The following is a 16,275-nucleotide window of genomic DNA, read 5'->3' on the forward strand; positions in this document are numbered from 1 at the left end:
GCAAAGATTATGAATTAGGCAACAGAGCGAATGATCCCAATTCTAAAACAAGAAGAAATGCAGGCAGACAAGCTTGCATCACATGCATTTTGACTGACATAAGTAGAGAAGCCAACTCAAAAACTGCAAAACCAAAAATTAACACTTTGTTCAACAACAAATTCATTGCTCCTAGTCATTGCACAAGAGCCCAACAAGGTGGTTAACTATTATTGAGAAAAGTTCTATAAGAAAGCAGTCAAAGATGAATGTTCAGAGACCCATTAATGAGGAAATGGCAACGGGAGTAAAGGTGTCTTCAAACATATCCTTTTGATAAATATCATCAGTTTGCATCCTAATTAACACTTATACAGCACACATCAAAGAAATAAAGGAAACAAAATTCAAAAAGTAACCACCTTATACGATGACAAGCACTCAGTTAAAATAGTTTAAAAAAGAATTTAAGGAGTAAAGAATAGAACTTACTGAGGATCAACATGCAGTTTCTTGTTGGCCTTTTTCTTGTTCTTGTATAGCTTTTTACCAGAACTCGTAGCAGGGATGGGCTGCTGTTCTGTACTCGAAGGAACAAAGGAGATCAACGGATTCCCCACTGCAGAGGATGCTGCAGCCACTGCTCTTGGTATCTGGAACAAATGATGCGGTGTGGGTACCCTTGGAGCATTCCTCAAAAATAGTTGAACCAAGAATATAATTAGCCGACCAAGAAGCTAAACCTTCTCTATGCTAGGTATTTGAGATTTCATAATTGCCTCCCACATTCGCTCCAACAGGACATGAATACTTAGTCTCACGATATGTATCATAAAGTTTACAATTAGACTTAATCGTCTTCAGAAGAACTATTTTTCACTTGCTATCATATGCATTACATCCTTTATTAGTTGAATGGATAGATACGTGCATACTTTCAAAATAAAGTATAAAAAATGGGATACACATAGGAGTTGAATGGCAACACAGGCTACCAATTGTTCAGCCTCCTCTTTGCTTTTACGAATATCGCCGGTGTAGGTCACACTATTGAATACCAAAGAAGATACAAAAACTGAAACCGCCCCTTGTGGCTGAATGGTGCTGTAATTTGGCCTTTCCAAGTTCATCTTGGCTGCAAATAGACTTGCAAAAAATTGCATCATGTGCAGTAATGAAATAATTAGTAAATTAGTTTAAAAAAACAGAAGGATGAATTAAGAATCAATATATAGCATCGAGAGTGTGAAGCAAACATCTTGTTTCCTAGTTACTATTGGTTGAAACAAAATGTAAAATATTAAAGATTACTCCCTAGTGTCATATTATCTAAGTTAGAGGTAAGAGCAGTTGGAGTGTCAAAAATTTTGAGGACTTTTTTTTTTTTTTTCACTCACTCGAGTGTCAAATCTGACTAAACTCAATCATTTGAGTGCCAATTCCGGCAAATCATCCTACGTGGAATTTTTTTTAATATTTTGATTTTTTAAAAAAATTCAAAATAATAATAACAAAAAATATTTAAAAACTCAACATATTTTTTTAAATATATATTTTCCTTTAAAAATTAAAAATAATAATAATCAAAAATATGAAAATTATTTAATAATATTAAAAAGCTATCCACGTTAGTGAAGGCGAAGCCACCTCGGATGACTTGCATCCACATTAGATTTTCCAGTGAGGCAAATCAAAATTGACATTAAAGTGATTGATTTTTTTAAATTTGTGGCATTCAAATAAGTGAAAAAAATTTTGGCCCTCAAATAAGCGCCTAAGTAGCACCGACACGACACGCGACATGCGACACGCCGACACGTCATTACTCGAAATACAGAGAATTCCGACACGTTGAAACACTTTATATATTAAATATATATTTTTATATATACATAATAAATTATTATTTTTATGATTATTTCAATCAAATTCATAAATAAATAATTAAAAAAAAGCCTAGAGTGAATATACACTAAAAACATTAATCCACTATTTATTAATATCATTCATTGTTTCAATTTGACAAATTCAACTCTATTTCAATGAGAAAAAAATAAGCGACCCATATTTTGGACTCGCATATTAGATATGTTGGAAGAGGAGAAAAAAACTTAAGGGGTGAATTATGTATCACAGGAAGTGAGAGTCAGAAGAGAAGAGAAAACTAGGTTTTTCTTGTTTTTTCATTTATTATTTTTATTATTGTGTTTTATATTTTCACATATATATATTTTCACCTCTCATTTATTGAATTTTTAAAATTGACCTCAATATTGGAATCACATATTGAAAACTTGTATGTCAGAATTTCGACTTGAGTGTCAAAAAGTGTTGAGAAAGTTGACTAGGTGTCGGATTTTTCGACACCTGTTGATCGAGTATCGGAGAGTGTGAGAGAGTGTTGGACATGTGTCAAAGTATCCGACACAACACGAAGACTCTTAGAGAGTGTCGGTGTTTCATAGGTGAGAGCTTACAAAAGTTTTGGTACTCATACTGTTCTTACCCCCCAAAATATGTCTTCGCAAGCACTTAAGTGAAAGATTATTAACTGATGAGTCACTCAAGTGATCAATTTGAAAATTATGATACTTAAGAGCTGCATTAGAAAGAATATGATTTAGAATTTTGTTACGCCTACCACAACATACCATTGTGTAGACTTTAATAGCTTATTTGATAAGTAGATGGAGCTCTGAGAGGCATGCATTTCTATTTGCTCGTGGTGAGATTTCGGTGACTCCCTTAGATGTTGAATTGATTATGGGACTTTGCATTACTGGAAAAACGGTGATGCTTCAAGAAGAATTGTATGAGATTTGGAATTAGGTTTTATATCTACTCCTAGAAATCAAAAAATTCAATTTAAAATTGCTTGAGAGGACTCTTGATCGGTTGGGTAAGACAAGCAATGTATCAGATTTTATAATGTCTTTTTTGCTCCTCACGTTTGTTACTCTTGTCTTTCCAAATCCAAGTCGAACCATCAATAGTTGATATGTGCCCCTCCTTAGAAATGAGGATGGTATTAATGAAAATGCTTGGGGTTTGGCTTTGCTGGAGGATCTACAAAGGTGGATAATTGTGGGAAAGTGTGAAAGTAAACAATATGTTGGAGGTTGTCTTCTACTATTGCGGGTAATTTTCTATTTAAGTTTTCTATTGGTGAGAACGGTAAGAGTGCCAAAATTTTGTATGGCGAAATAGAAAGAGTAGGATTTGGGATTTGGTTATGCCTACCATAACATACCATTGCCAAGACTTTAATAGTTGATTTGATAAGCATATGGAGCTTCGAGAGGCGTGCATTTTTATTTGCTTTTGGCGAGATTTTAGTGACTCCCTTAGATGTTGGATTGATCATGGGACTCCGCATTACTGGAAAGCTGGTGGTACATTAGGACGAACCTGTATTTGATTTGGAATTAGGTTTTATATCTACTTTTATCCTACAAAGATGTATTAATAACACACGAGCCACATGGATGTCGCAAGGTTGCCGCACATGCCAAGTCTGTATGTAGGATGCTACTATTTTGTAGGTGCTTGAACAAGTAGAAAAGTCCAATCTCTCTCTCTTGGTTGTTCTTTTCCTTTCTAAAATGGTTAGGGTTAATTTAGAATAATAAACCTTTCAAGGACACTTACACCATTAGTTAGTAACTTGAATGTGTCAAAAATGGCGAATGAATTGTTTGATTATATGAAGAAGAGAATGAGAGGCCTTGTTTTGTGGGTTCTTCTATGAAATGACAGGTAAGACGCAGCCGAGTATGGTAGAGAGTTCAAGAAATGAATAATTTTCTTCATACCACTCTGCTTTTTCAAAGGGAGATGGATATGACAGTGATGGCTCCAATTTTGCATCCTTGTAAGCTGCTCGCATTTATGTTAACATATCTCATGTTGGACAAGTGACCTTCTAGGAGACAAAATGAATCGCGCTCATTCTCCTATGTTCTTGTGTGCTTGTGGCACATCACCTATTCTATCGAGGCTCTTCCACCCAAGCTTGCTGGCACTATACCCTTGCTTGATAAATTTCACGTGTTTAATGGATTCTTATTTCTTTTCCTTATTAGCAGTGTCTTTTAATAGTCAAGTCAAATAATTGTCATTTTCTATAGGTGTTCGGGGGATGGGGGAGGGAGGTTTAAATTTGGTGCAATAACCAATCTGCTGGAAAATTTACCTTTGAAGACATGTTGTACTTCCAAAAGGTGAGGATTATGTGTTTTGATAATAGTACATATATCCTTTCAGGTGATAGAAAGCTAAGTATTAAAGTTTGCAGGATACTACACCAACTTCATTACTTAAAATCAATAGTGATCTAGTGAGCCCGGTGGTCAAGCTCTGCAGGATAATCCTAAAATACATGAGTATTCATTGAGCCGATAGACTCTCTACTAAGCTTAGATGAGCGGATTGAGCCGGTGAGGAAATTGTATAAGAAAACTTTGGTGAGATCCAAGCTCCTGTAGCATACCGATTACTTTATTGAGGGCTCTTCCACCCGAACTTGCTGGTGTTATACCCTTCCTTGATAGATTTCAGGTGCTTAATTGATTCTTATTTCTTCTTCTTTGGCTCCCCTTTTCATCCTCTTCCTCGTCGACCTCCTCCTCTTATTCTTCCAATTTTTGATATCTTTCATTTGTAATTTTAGTGGACTCAAAATATTTCACACTCACCAATGTAGATATTAACATCAAGCATAGACAAGTCGCTTCAATAATTTTCTATAAATCAAGATGAGTTTGTAGGATTATTCAAGATAATAAATAATGATGTATTAATACCACACAAGCCACATGGGTGTCGCACGGATGCTGCACAATTGCTGCACATGCCAAGTCTATATGTAGGATGCTACTATTTTGTAAGTGCATGCACGAGTAGAAAAGTCCCATCTCTCTGTCTTGGTCATTCTTTTCATTTCTAAAATGGTTAAGGCTAATTTAGAATCAAAACCTTTCAAAGACACTTGCGCGATCAATTAGTAACTTGAATGTGTCAAAAAGGGAGAATGAACTATTTGATTATGTGAAGAAGAGAATAAGAGGCCTTGTTGTGGAGGTTCTTTTGTGAAATGATAGGTAAGACGCAGCCAAGTATGATAGAGAGTTCAAGAAATGAAGGACCTTCTTCATACCACTCTGCTTTCTCTACGGGAGATGGCTATGACAGTAATGGCTTCGATTTTGCACCCTTGTGAGCTATGCGCATTTATGTTAATATCTCTCATGCTAAACATATGACCTTATAAAATGAATCGCACTCATTCTCCTTAGTAATTATATATTCTCGTGCAATTGTAGCACACCACCTACTCTATTGAGGGCTCTTTGACCCCAGCTTGTTGGCGTTATAACTTTGCTTGATAGATTTCAGGTGCTTAACCGATTCTTATTTATTTTCCTCATTAGTCATGCCTTTTGATAGTCAAGTCAAATAATTGCCATTTTCTATAGGTGGGGGGGGGGGGATTGAATGTGATGCAAGAACGGATCTAATCTAATAAAAAATTTACTTTTGAAGACATGTTGTACTTCCAAAAGGTGAAAACTATGTGTTTCGATAATAGTATGTGTGTGTACTTTTAGATGATATTAATCCATTAAAAGCTAGATTAAAGTATGTAGGATACTATACTAACTTCATCACTTAAAATCAATAGTGATCTTTAGAGTCTAGCGATGGAGCTCTTCAAGATAATTCTAAAATACATGGGCATTGATACAGTCGATAGACTCTCTTTACCAAGCTTAGATGAGCAGATTGAGTTAGTGAGGAAATTGTACAAGAAAACGTTGGCAAGATCCAAGCTCCTACCCGAGTCTACCAGTGCTATACCCTTACTTGATAGATTTTAAGTGCTTAACTGATTTTTACTTCTTTTTCTCCTCCTCCTCCTCCTCCTCCTCTTCTTCTTCTTCTTATTTTTGATATCTTTCTTTTGTAATTTTAGCAGACTCAAAATATTTTCACACTCAGCAATGTGAATTTTAACATCAAGCATAGACAAGTCGTTTCAATAAATTTTTATATATCAAGACAAGTTTGTAGGATTATTCAAGACAATAAATAATGATGTATTAATACCACATGAGTAGCACGGGTGCTACACAGATGCCGCACAGTTGTCGCACGTGCCAAGTCTATATGGAGGATGTTGTTATTTTGTAGGTGCATGCACAAGTAGAAAAGTCTCATCTCTCTGTCTTAGTCATTCTTTTCCTTTCTAAAATGATTAGGGTTAATTTAGAATAATAAACCTTTCAAGGACACTTTCCCGATCAAGTGAATGAGGAAGGTTACTTGCAGTGGAGAACTCGGAATTTACAAGTGATTGCGGAATTCGAAGAGAAGGGAGATGTCCTTTTTTCGAACCCTGCCTTTGAAGGATTTATCTTATCAACATTTTGCGGTAGCAATCTGGTAGATGTATAAGTTTATGTACTGTGATCTCCATAGCCATAGTCTAGGATTGGCTGCTGATATGTTTGTATTTTGTATACAAGCATATTTTTGGCAAGTTTCACAACCCCCTCTTCCCCTTTACGGGTGGAAAAAAAAAAAAAAAAAAAAAAAAGAGCCAATGTTAAATGAGGAAGTTCCTAGGATTCTCATTCTTTTTTGTTCAATTTGAGAAAAACCTTCTTCTTACTTGTTCAATGTTTGCCAGAATTGCTTATTCATGTGCTACTCTAGCTAGAGTTTTTTCTAATGTAATATTCACATTGGTAGATTCTGATTTTCTTTAATAATAGGCTGATTTATTGCAATGCATTTATGCGGTATTCTTTATACTGGATCAGATTAATGGCCAAGTTCATCCGAGATCCTTGAAGTTTAAGGAGAACATCCATGGAAAACCCAAGTATGTCCATACTTACAATGGCTGGAGATTTTGACCTCTATTTCAGTAATTTATTTAATGTTTATACCTTGTGGTAGTTAGAGAGGGACAATGATCAATGCCAGTGTGCATCATAGCTCCAATTTAATATGTCATACACTTCTTCTCTGTTGATTTATTGGTTTGTACTCCTGTATACTCGCAAAGTAATTATTTCTTCATGCGCCGACTTAATTGTCTTTGATAGTCCACTAATGATATTGATTCCCTTTGGTTTGCTCTCCTTATTTGTAGATACGTGTTGATCTTGAAAAGAAGCAAAGGAAATTGAAGAATAATATCTTAGCCTTTGCTAGGAGACACTTCACTCCACATGTAGCGCAAATTTTGAGTTCAATTTCGGACCCCGGAGCTCAGCATCAGCATTTTGTAAATTGTGGACTCTCAAGGTGCACGGATTGTCTCTATTATTTGGAGATCTTACTATTCTTATGATATTTTGGAATTATCACCTGCTTTGGTTTTTCTCTTTTTATCACCTTCAACATTAGTTTTGTGCCATGTGGCCTTTCAAACGGAGAAAATAGTTGTATCCATGATGCATTTTCTTTTTCTTCCGTCCTGAAGGCGATGGGCAATTTTCTGCGCCATGTATTATCGAATTTGGATGGAAATTTAGTGATTGCTGGATGGGCAATTTTTTGTGAACGTATACTCTGTGATGTTTCTTGTTAATCTGAAGTATGGTGCGGAATTTTGGAGAAACTGCATGAAAACGGCTGCGAATGTGTGTTTCAAAAGAAGGGGCAGAAAAATGAAATCATTGCAAGTTCTGCTGATCAGATCATCTTGCTGCTGAAGACATAAGCAAAATGCATTTATGAAGGAACATTAGTGTCACAAGGCTTAAGTAGCCTTTTCTCTGTACTCTTCCATATATATGAAGTTCTGCTTCAAGGCGCTGGGAAGAGGCTTGTCTGCACTACCCTTTAAAAAGATTTGCCATATGATTCGGGAAAGCTGAGAAGAAGGCTCTTGTCCTTCTGGCGAATCACATAATGAGGTACGAACATAGCCGTTTAACAGACCTGCAACCTGCTTCGGCTTTCTCCTTTATGCTTCGCTTACAAATCTTAGCAAGCAATGATTTGTGCCTGGCCAAATCTAAAGGTTCTGCAGCCAGTCCAGATCCTGGAATCCTTTTCTTCATTTGCTTACAGTATAGCCTGCTGAAATTGCCTGTTCTCCTCACGTTCATCCTGAGTCCTAAAATTTAGGTCTGGATTATGGCAAATGCAATTGCAATATAGCAAATATTTTGATGGGCTTGTCATGCACTACATTTCATGCCTTGAGACTCATCTTCTATTTGTTCAATTGCGATTAGAATCTTCTAATTTACTCGAAAGGGTGTACAATAACACGAAACTGTTGGAACACATATATGTTCTTCCTTCTTTACTTGAACGGGGTAGGCTCTCTCAACATGATATGATGCAGTAGAATACTAGCAGTTGATATTTTATCCTTCTATGCTTGCATCTCTGAGAGAGCCTCCATTTATTGCCTTTATAAAATCTTAGATACCCAACCCATGCGTAGCAATGTGCGTCCCCTAAACCCTTATAAATTTCAAAGGCTGATAATGTTGATGGCTCATGCTATTCTTTTTGTTGGAGTTAGTGGAGCTGAAACACGTATGATTATTGGGGCACTCTTTTCTTGGTAAGAGCTCATCATTTTGAGTTTTAAGACAATTCGTGGAAAGACTGGCTAACAAAATGGATTATGTTATATTGTAAAAATCAATTTGCCATTGGCTCTGTTTTGATTTTTGTGCAGAAGTAATGTTCGTTTAGTTTGTTTTAGCAGACGATTCTATGTGATGAAGTTGAAAATGAACTGCTGCTGAAGCTATGTTGATGAGCATTAAAATGCATGTAGATTTACTTTGCCGAGTCCTTTGTATCTCTACCTGATTCAATATCGTTCCTCATCTAATGGAAGATTTCACGTTTAGTTTAAGCGACGCTTCTTTCACGTGACTTGAAATTTAAGAAATCTTTTGTTAGTTTACTGATTTTATTACACTATAAGACAATTTCTTTTTTGGCTAGCTTAAGGGTTACAGAAGGGGGACTTTTATCATTGAATATCTTGACGTCAGAACAAGCAATTTTCAAGACCAGAGAGACTTCAAAGATATTCCTGCGCAAGAAACAGGCTAAGCATGTCAAGGACTGAGTTGAGTGGCACCCACGTCTGGCCTTTAGGGCCTCCTTGATGCGCAATAGTATCTGACGTTCCATAATTGTCATGACTATACGGAGCTTGGTTTTATAGTCACGGAAGAATGTCACAAATTATACACCAAACGATGCCATATAAATCAGCTATGAAGAGCACTGTAATAGGGACAATTGAAAGTGTCAGATGAACGAAGCATCAAGCCTCCTCAAGCATGGAACCACACTCTGATGCCAAAGCTGTACGGCCCCTAAGTACCGAATTAAAAGCTGATTAGCCCAATGCTGGCTTCATATGCACAGTCCCTCGTGGCAAGTATGGTGCTCTGCAACTCGTCCGCCAAGGGAGAAAACATATGATGTAATACCCAAACAAAAGGACGTGACTAATTTCGACACAAGGAAACACACAAAACCTGAAGCTGACTTTGCTTTGAGAGAGGCAATGCAAAGCTCGTTAGTGGCAGAAAATAAACCGTTGGAAGAAGCTTCCATGCAGCTTTGTGCAAGCTTCCATTCTTGTTTGATACCTGAGCAAGAAAGACGGAAAACATCATCCTTCACAATGCAATTATAGTTCAAAATGCAGGGCATTTACAGAAAATTGACAGTCATTTAAATGTGAAAGAATGGTAAGTGACATCCAATCTTGTCAAGTCGCTTAAGTTTGCTTGTTGCCATGCTCTGCAATCATTGCTTGTTGTCAATGGATGTTCACCTCTTGGGACCCAGAAGATGCCATCTCTCGACGCTTTCAATTCCAGTATAGACATGCAAATTTTGATTATTTCCGATGCTCTCTCCCTTGCATCCCACCAGAATTGCCTTCTCCTACTTAAATGCTCATGGAACTCGAAGGAATTCTTGAAATTTTCCTGGAACTATTTCCAGCAAGACCAGACGAAGTTCTTTCAACAGCTTGCTTGCCCTCAATTGGCCGAGCTATTCTGGATGCAGCAGATTGCTTTACTTCCGCACTTTTTGCCTGTTGAGATTTAGAATAATTTGTTGCAGGTTGTCACCACCGAATAGCAATTTATGCAATGGGATCCGCCTATTATGTCAGGGTGTCGATAAAACATCATGCATCCATTCCGTCTGAACAATCTCTAAGCACTCCTTCTTTACATTCTCCTTGAGTTCATGTGCCTGCGTTTTCATTAGGGATGCTGCCAACCTTGCAGCAACGAGCAGTTTCTTCAAGCATAAGCTGGAAAATTTAAACGGCCTCAAAGTCTTTGTGCAACTGCTCAAAGACTAATTCTTTCCTTGAACCATTCAATTGCTTTGAATGGTCATTCTTTTTCTCTAACTATGCCATAAATATAGGCAGCATATGATCTTTCAGGTAATGACCAATATGTTTCTCGAGCTGGAGCACAAGCCTTTTCCTCACAGCACTGACAAGCTGGTCAAAACTATGCATACATCATGAAATGAATCGAGAACACATATTTTCCAAAAAAAACAGAAGGCATTTTTCTTCTAATAACCACCAAACTTTCAGACCTTCTTGCCCAGAACTTGTACAATCTGCTAAATTAGGAGCCATGATGCCTGCATGTAAAGCAGAAGCACAAACTGAAGACAGAAGTTTGTCCGGTGATTCTAATTCAATGGAAGGGATTGACTAATGTGGACAAGAGTGCTTTGCCTCTTAAAGCATGCCAGTATTTACTCTTCAGTATTCATTAAAGACTGAAAATGATGTTGGCACGAACTCAAGACACTTTCAACATCCGTCTCTCTTAATGAGAGAAGAAGTACGTTTGTTCCCCTGGTTCCACGATTGGTGGAGTTGGTCAAGTTGTGCCCTACAAGATTTTCCGGAGATGATAATTCTTCAGCCTCTTCCAAGGAGAGATGATCCCTACAGTTAAGAGATGCTTCTTCAACAGTCAACTGCCACTCAGTGATGATGGCTACCTTAACAAAGTAATTCCATTCGAGTTCAATGATAGTTCCCCGCTCCATTTCAACTTCCAATAGCTGCTTGAGTGCAGTGTCAATAGTGCCACGAACTTTTCAGACCGATCCAAGTAAATCTGCCAACTCTGAATTGAATGTTCCTGATCACATTGGCTAAAATGACGTCAGACAATTGATCAACCAAGCTCTTAGAGGAAACAACACTTTTGAAAATGGATGCCCAGTTTTCTTCAGAAAAAAGTTCCCGACTTTCCATTATCGTATCACTGCAAGGAACATCCCAGTCAGCAAATTGCCATATATCATTCACAAATTCACCAACGATCAAGCAGTTCTCTACTAGCTCTTCAAGTTCACCAAACAAAGATGAGGAATCATCCAAGACCTATTGCCATTCCCTTTCCCATTGACATCAGCCATGTCAAGAATCCTCTTTTTCACATCATTATAAATAGATACAACAGTTAAGTTTTACAGAAAAAAAGGCCTACTCTTTTTTCCATGTTAATTGACAATGACGTCTCGCCTTGTTTGTGTCTTCATATTTAGATTGACCAGGATAAACCAGTGATTTTAAATCATCTTTCTTTTCTGTAATGAAAGATTGCATGTCTTTCATGAAACTAGAGAGAAGACGGTCCCTAGCTTTAGATTCAGCCTCAGAGCCAACACAGTTCACTAGCTCAGCACACTCATCTTCAACTTTCCCTATCTCAGAGGCATGATTACGGACTTTTAGACACAGGTCATCATGAGCGTGTTTGAACGAATCATGAGAATCATTTAACATCTTAGTTATCAATTAAGCCGCCTGACTTTGGGCATTGGAAATGACATTGGACGTAAGAACACCTAAACATAACCGCAAACTTTGAGCCAAGTCATGCAGCATGCTGGCCATGAGGTAATTTAGAGGAAAAATTCTCTGCAAAGCTAGAGAGTAAACTTGAATTGCAGTGAGAGATGATGACACACCATGACCTAATCAGCTACGAGCTTAGAGAGTTCCCTATCCAAAACGGTGCATTGCATTTATGTCAGGTCTGGAACAACGTAAGTGGAACCTCAGCCACCAGGACTGCTGATGAAAGGGACAAAGCTTCTCCCAGGATACTTAGATTACTCCAGGCACTTATTTCTGGTATGAGATAGCCCTGAAGAGCATCAATGATCCTTCCATGTTGCTCAATCCAGTTGGTTGCCCCTTGAGCTTTTTCAAAAGTCACAAGCCTGAATTTCAAAAGAAGCACGTACATTTTCCTTACTACAAGTGGCTTCAGCAATGATTGATACCATGTAGACTAAGGTCAGACAGCTCTTGATCAGCTCGACAGAATAAAGCGAAAATGAGTTCATATTTGTTGAGCACATAAGAAAACATCTGGTACATAATAACGAGCTCATAGTGGTGCAATAAATTGTTTACAGATAATATTGATAACCAGTGATTGCTAACTGCCCATAATACTATGAGGAGCACCACGCATTGCGGTGCACACGGTGCGAACACCACTCAATTCGGTCATGCCACCTGAAAGATAGATTCAGTAATGACACTAAGAAAATAATGACTCATGAAGTAGTAAATAAGTAGCAGTCTAGCATTAAAATTATTTTATCTAATATTAAAAGAGAAAATAGAAAGGTGGGTAGAAATGTCACAATAAGTCGCAGTCATTTAATTTTTGTTATAACGATAAACAATTTCTTATCAATACTAGAACATGAATGACACTCTTTAATCCGTTTAAGACTAGACACGTTGCTAATAGTAGTCTTCATAAATATTTTCATCATAACATATCCAAATTAAACAAAACTAACAGTTATAGTTTATTGTGTGTTGATTTTTGTTCTTATAATGTACTTCAGATTTCTTCTACAAATTTACCATACACCTCTCGGGCATAACACTCTGTTTGGAAGATATATTGAAGCAATCTAACGTACAATCTAACGTACTTTCAGAATCAAGTGCATCAAGCAAGTGTGAAGGCAAGTTTCTCAAATTTCAATTTTCTAAACTTCAATTCTGGAACAGATACAAATACTGAGTCCAAATTGATAAGTACCTGCTGGGGAACATGAATTTCTCGCACTCAAGATATGAATAAGCTTAAGCTCAAAGCCAACTCCATGCCTTTCTCTCTTCACTTCCAATTGCTGCATCATCGTGAAAGTCTCCTCTAGTCCATTCTACAAGTGGATTTCAGACAAAATCCTCTAGTAGCATCAGGCATATGTCTTTATTTTTCTTGACGGAACCAAGAACTGCTTCACAGCTCGCTTTAAAAATCCCTTCTGCTCCAGTCTACCCTAAAGCTGCTTCAAACATCTGTGTTAGTCGGAAAGGAACAATTTCCAGGATCTTAAGTTTAAGCCCTTTATCAAAGCATATATTGTAATCAATATGAAGTATATATCCACTATGGAAATTCACCAGAATATTATCTAGATGTCTATCTCTGAGGCGTAGAATGTGGCCGACCATGCTCCTGGCTGCAACACTTCCAGAGTACGCAAGAGGGGAGGATATGCAGCATCGCTGAAGTTACAACTTCAAATTAAATAACAATAATACTTTCAAGTAATATTGAGAAATGTCGGTGTCTGCAACTACATTATTAGCATCGTCAGAAGATCACTTCAACTATAAGATACACACTTTATCCCTGAGAGCAAAATACTACCAGCAAATAGAATCACATGATTTCAATTTTTAATTGAATGCCTTGTATCCTTCACTAGCACACCACAGCTCCTGATACAAAAGTTGCCGAGGCACTTCTTGCATAAGATCCATAAGAACTTCATGCTTGACATCATGAGGCCAATCTTTTTGAGATATTACTCCCCGTATGTTCTTTTTTTTTTTTTTTTTTTAGTGTTGGTATGATCTTACCGTAAAACATATCACTTGGACATGAAATAGGTGGAGGAATTGTCTTGTGTTTCCGGTGCCAGTGGATGACAGTACAGTTGTTTGATCTCGGGCTTGTCAACACTGTACACACTTATCACATTGTCAACCCACTAGATAAGACTGGCCCGACCACTGATTGGACTCGCTGAATAATGGCTAATACCAACCGAATGACTACGAGTTGTACGAGATGAATGTTATAAGCTATCAATAGCATGCAAAAGCTGCATTATTCTGGCAGCATGGCGTAAATTTTCACTTCCTTTCAACGGATAAGGGTAGTTTTGACCATCTGAACCAATGATGTTGATCTTTTAAAGGTTCGGTCTTTGTTGATATTATGGTTACTTGTTCGGCATTGTTACACAGGGTTGGGGCGATGGAACATCGTGTCCCTCCTCGAAATTGTGAGGCATAGATGTCCTCTGGATCTGCTGGAGAGCAACTTACTCCTTCACTGGTGGCAGGGATTGAGGATGTTCCTCTTTTCTTAGGATGTTCCTCTTTTCTTAGGATCTCCCCCTGTTTCCATGCCTTCAGGTGGAGAAGAGTGTTCCTCATGTTCTTTTTTTACTCTCTCTCTTCTTCTTCTTCTTCTTCTTCTTCTTCTTCAATTGTTTCCTCCTATGCATCTCTCTCCTCTGCTTCTTTCTCAAAATCTTCACTTTCTCCAGTCCTCTGTTTAGTTTCAGCCGCGTCTTTTTCTTGTCTCTCTGTTGATTCTAGTGCAGAATGACTTGAGTTCTTCAATGTCATTGCAGAAATAGTGATATCATCCTCATCATCTTCATCATCAATGATGAGAGCTCTTCTTTTCTTGGATGGAGCAACCATGGGCTCCTTCTCTTTCCTTTGCAGCCCGAGATTTGATGAGTCTTGACGGGGTTTTCTCCTTGAACTTCTCCAACTCCTTGTTGAGTTCCTTTAGACGCATTTTAGAAACCATTTTCAGTCCCACCACCATTTGATCGCATGCTCTACCACAAAGAATTCGGGGAGGCTGAATATTCAAGTGTCTGAATAACTTGGTTACAAGAGCTGCGTACGGGAGTTGACCCTTGTCCTTCACCACTGCCCTGTACATGTAGAACATAATGGTGTGTGGAAGAGAGAATTTTTTACTAGCATTGATGGCATAAGATTTGCCTTCGAGTTTGAAACGTCAGTTTTTGAAGTTGATTTCGGTACGAGGTAGTTAATCACAATCTTGTGAAGCAAAATGTTGGTTGCATTCATCCTCGAATAGGAAATCTTTTCTTTTGTTCTTCTATCCTTAACAAGTTCCAACGTTGCACGAGCAATAGAGACACTGATGGGTTGATATCTTCTTGGATTCTGCATTTTCGATGATTTCGAAAGGAAGGAATAGTGAGGCCTCCGTCTGTTTGAGATAGCGCAACCAGTGTCTCATGAACAGGCATAGGAACGTCAAATGATGATAAGAGAGCAAGTTGTGGAGCTAATTCTCCCAAGGAAACTGAAGACTTCCTCTGACAAGATGTTAAAGATGCAGAAATGGTATCAGATGGCTGCCGCATAACTGCAAGTGAAGCAGCAGATTTTGGAGGATTCTCAAACGTCAAATATTGCACTTTTCTGCTGTGGAAGCATCTTGTTAAGTGGACGCTTATTCGCCCAAGAAGATTTGCTTCAACCCAGAAGCAGTGGACTGCAGGATGGTAGAAAAACAAAAAAGCGGGGCTAGCAGTCTTCGAAGAATCAAAGAATCACCTCGTTAGTGCTGCCCTACACTGTGAAAGAGAGTAAAGGGGAAGACGAGAAGGAACTGTAGTGGGATAGGGTGAAGGTGAGAAGAGAGGGAGAGAAAAGGATGGTTGCGCATAGAGGAGATTGGGATTAGGGTTTCAATTCAACCCTTGTTTTGATAATATGTCATAAAGTCTAATCCAAAAATTTAAACTAACAGGTAAAGAGAGATAGTATGAATATAAAGAGCATTTATGACTTGTTGTCAAATGATATATGATAATATTTCGATACCCCTCTCACATATAAGATGGGTTACGAGTAACACGTGAAATTTTAGCTATGCACATTTGTGACACTGTCTTTAATACCATGTTGAGAGATCAAAATCTAAATTGAACCACCGCCTTGGTGGCCGCGATAGTTTGGGCTCTCTCCCTCTCACGAAGAAAAGGAGTTCGAATCCCCTCACGGTCGCTTGGGGTTTTAAGTGGGACGTCGGGGGTGGTGGATCATTCCGCTTACGTGTCCTCCCCAATTTACACGCTGGCTGACTGTACGGGGTCCTGAATCATTAAAAAAAAATAAAAAAACTAAACTGAATGTTTAGTTGGATCCATGTGACCCCA

The sequence above is a fragment of the Eucalyptus grandis genome, chromosome 4 (genome assembly GCF_016545825.1).
Source record: "Eucalyptus grandis isolate ANBG69807.140 chromosome 4, ASM1654582v1, whole genome shotgun sequence".
Lineage (NCBI taxonomy): Eukaryota > Viridiplantae > Streptophyta > Magnoliopsida > Myrtales > Myrtaceae > Eucalyptus > Eucalyptus grandis.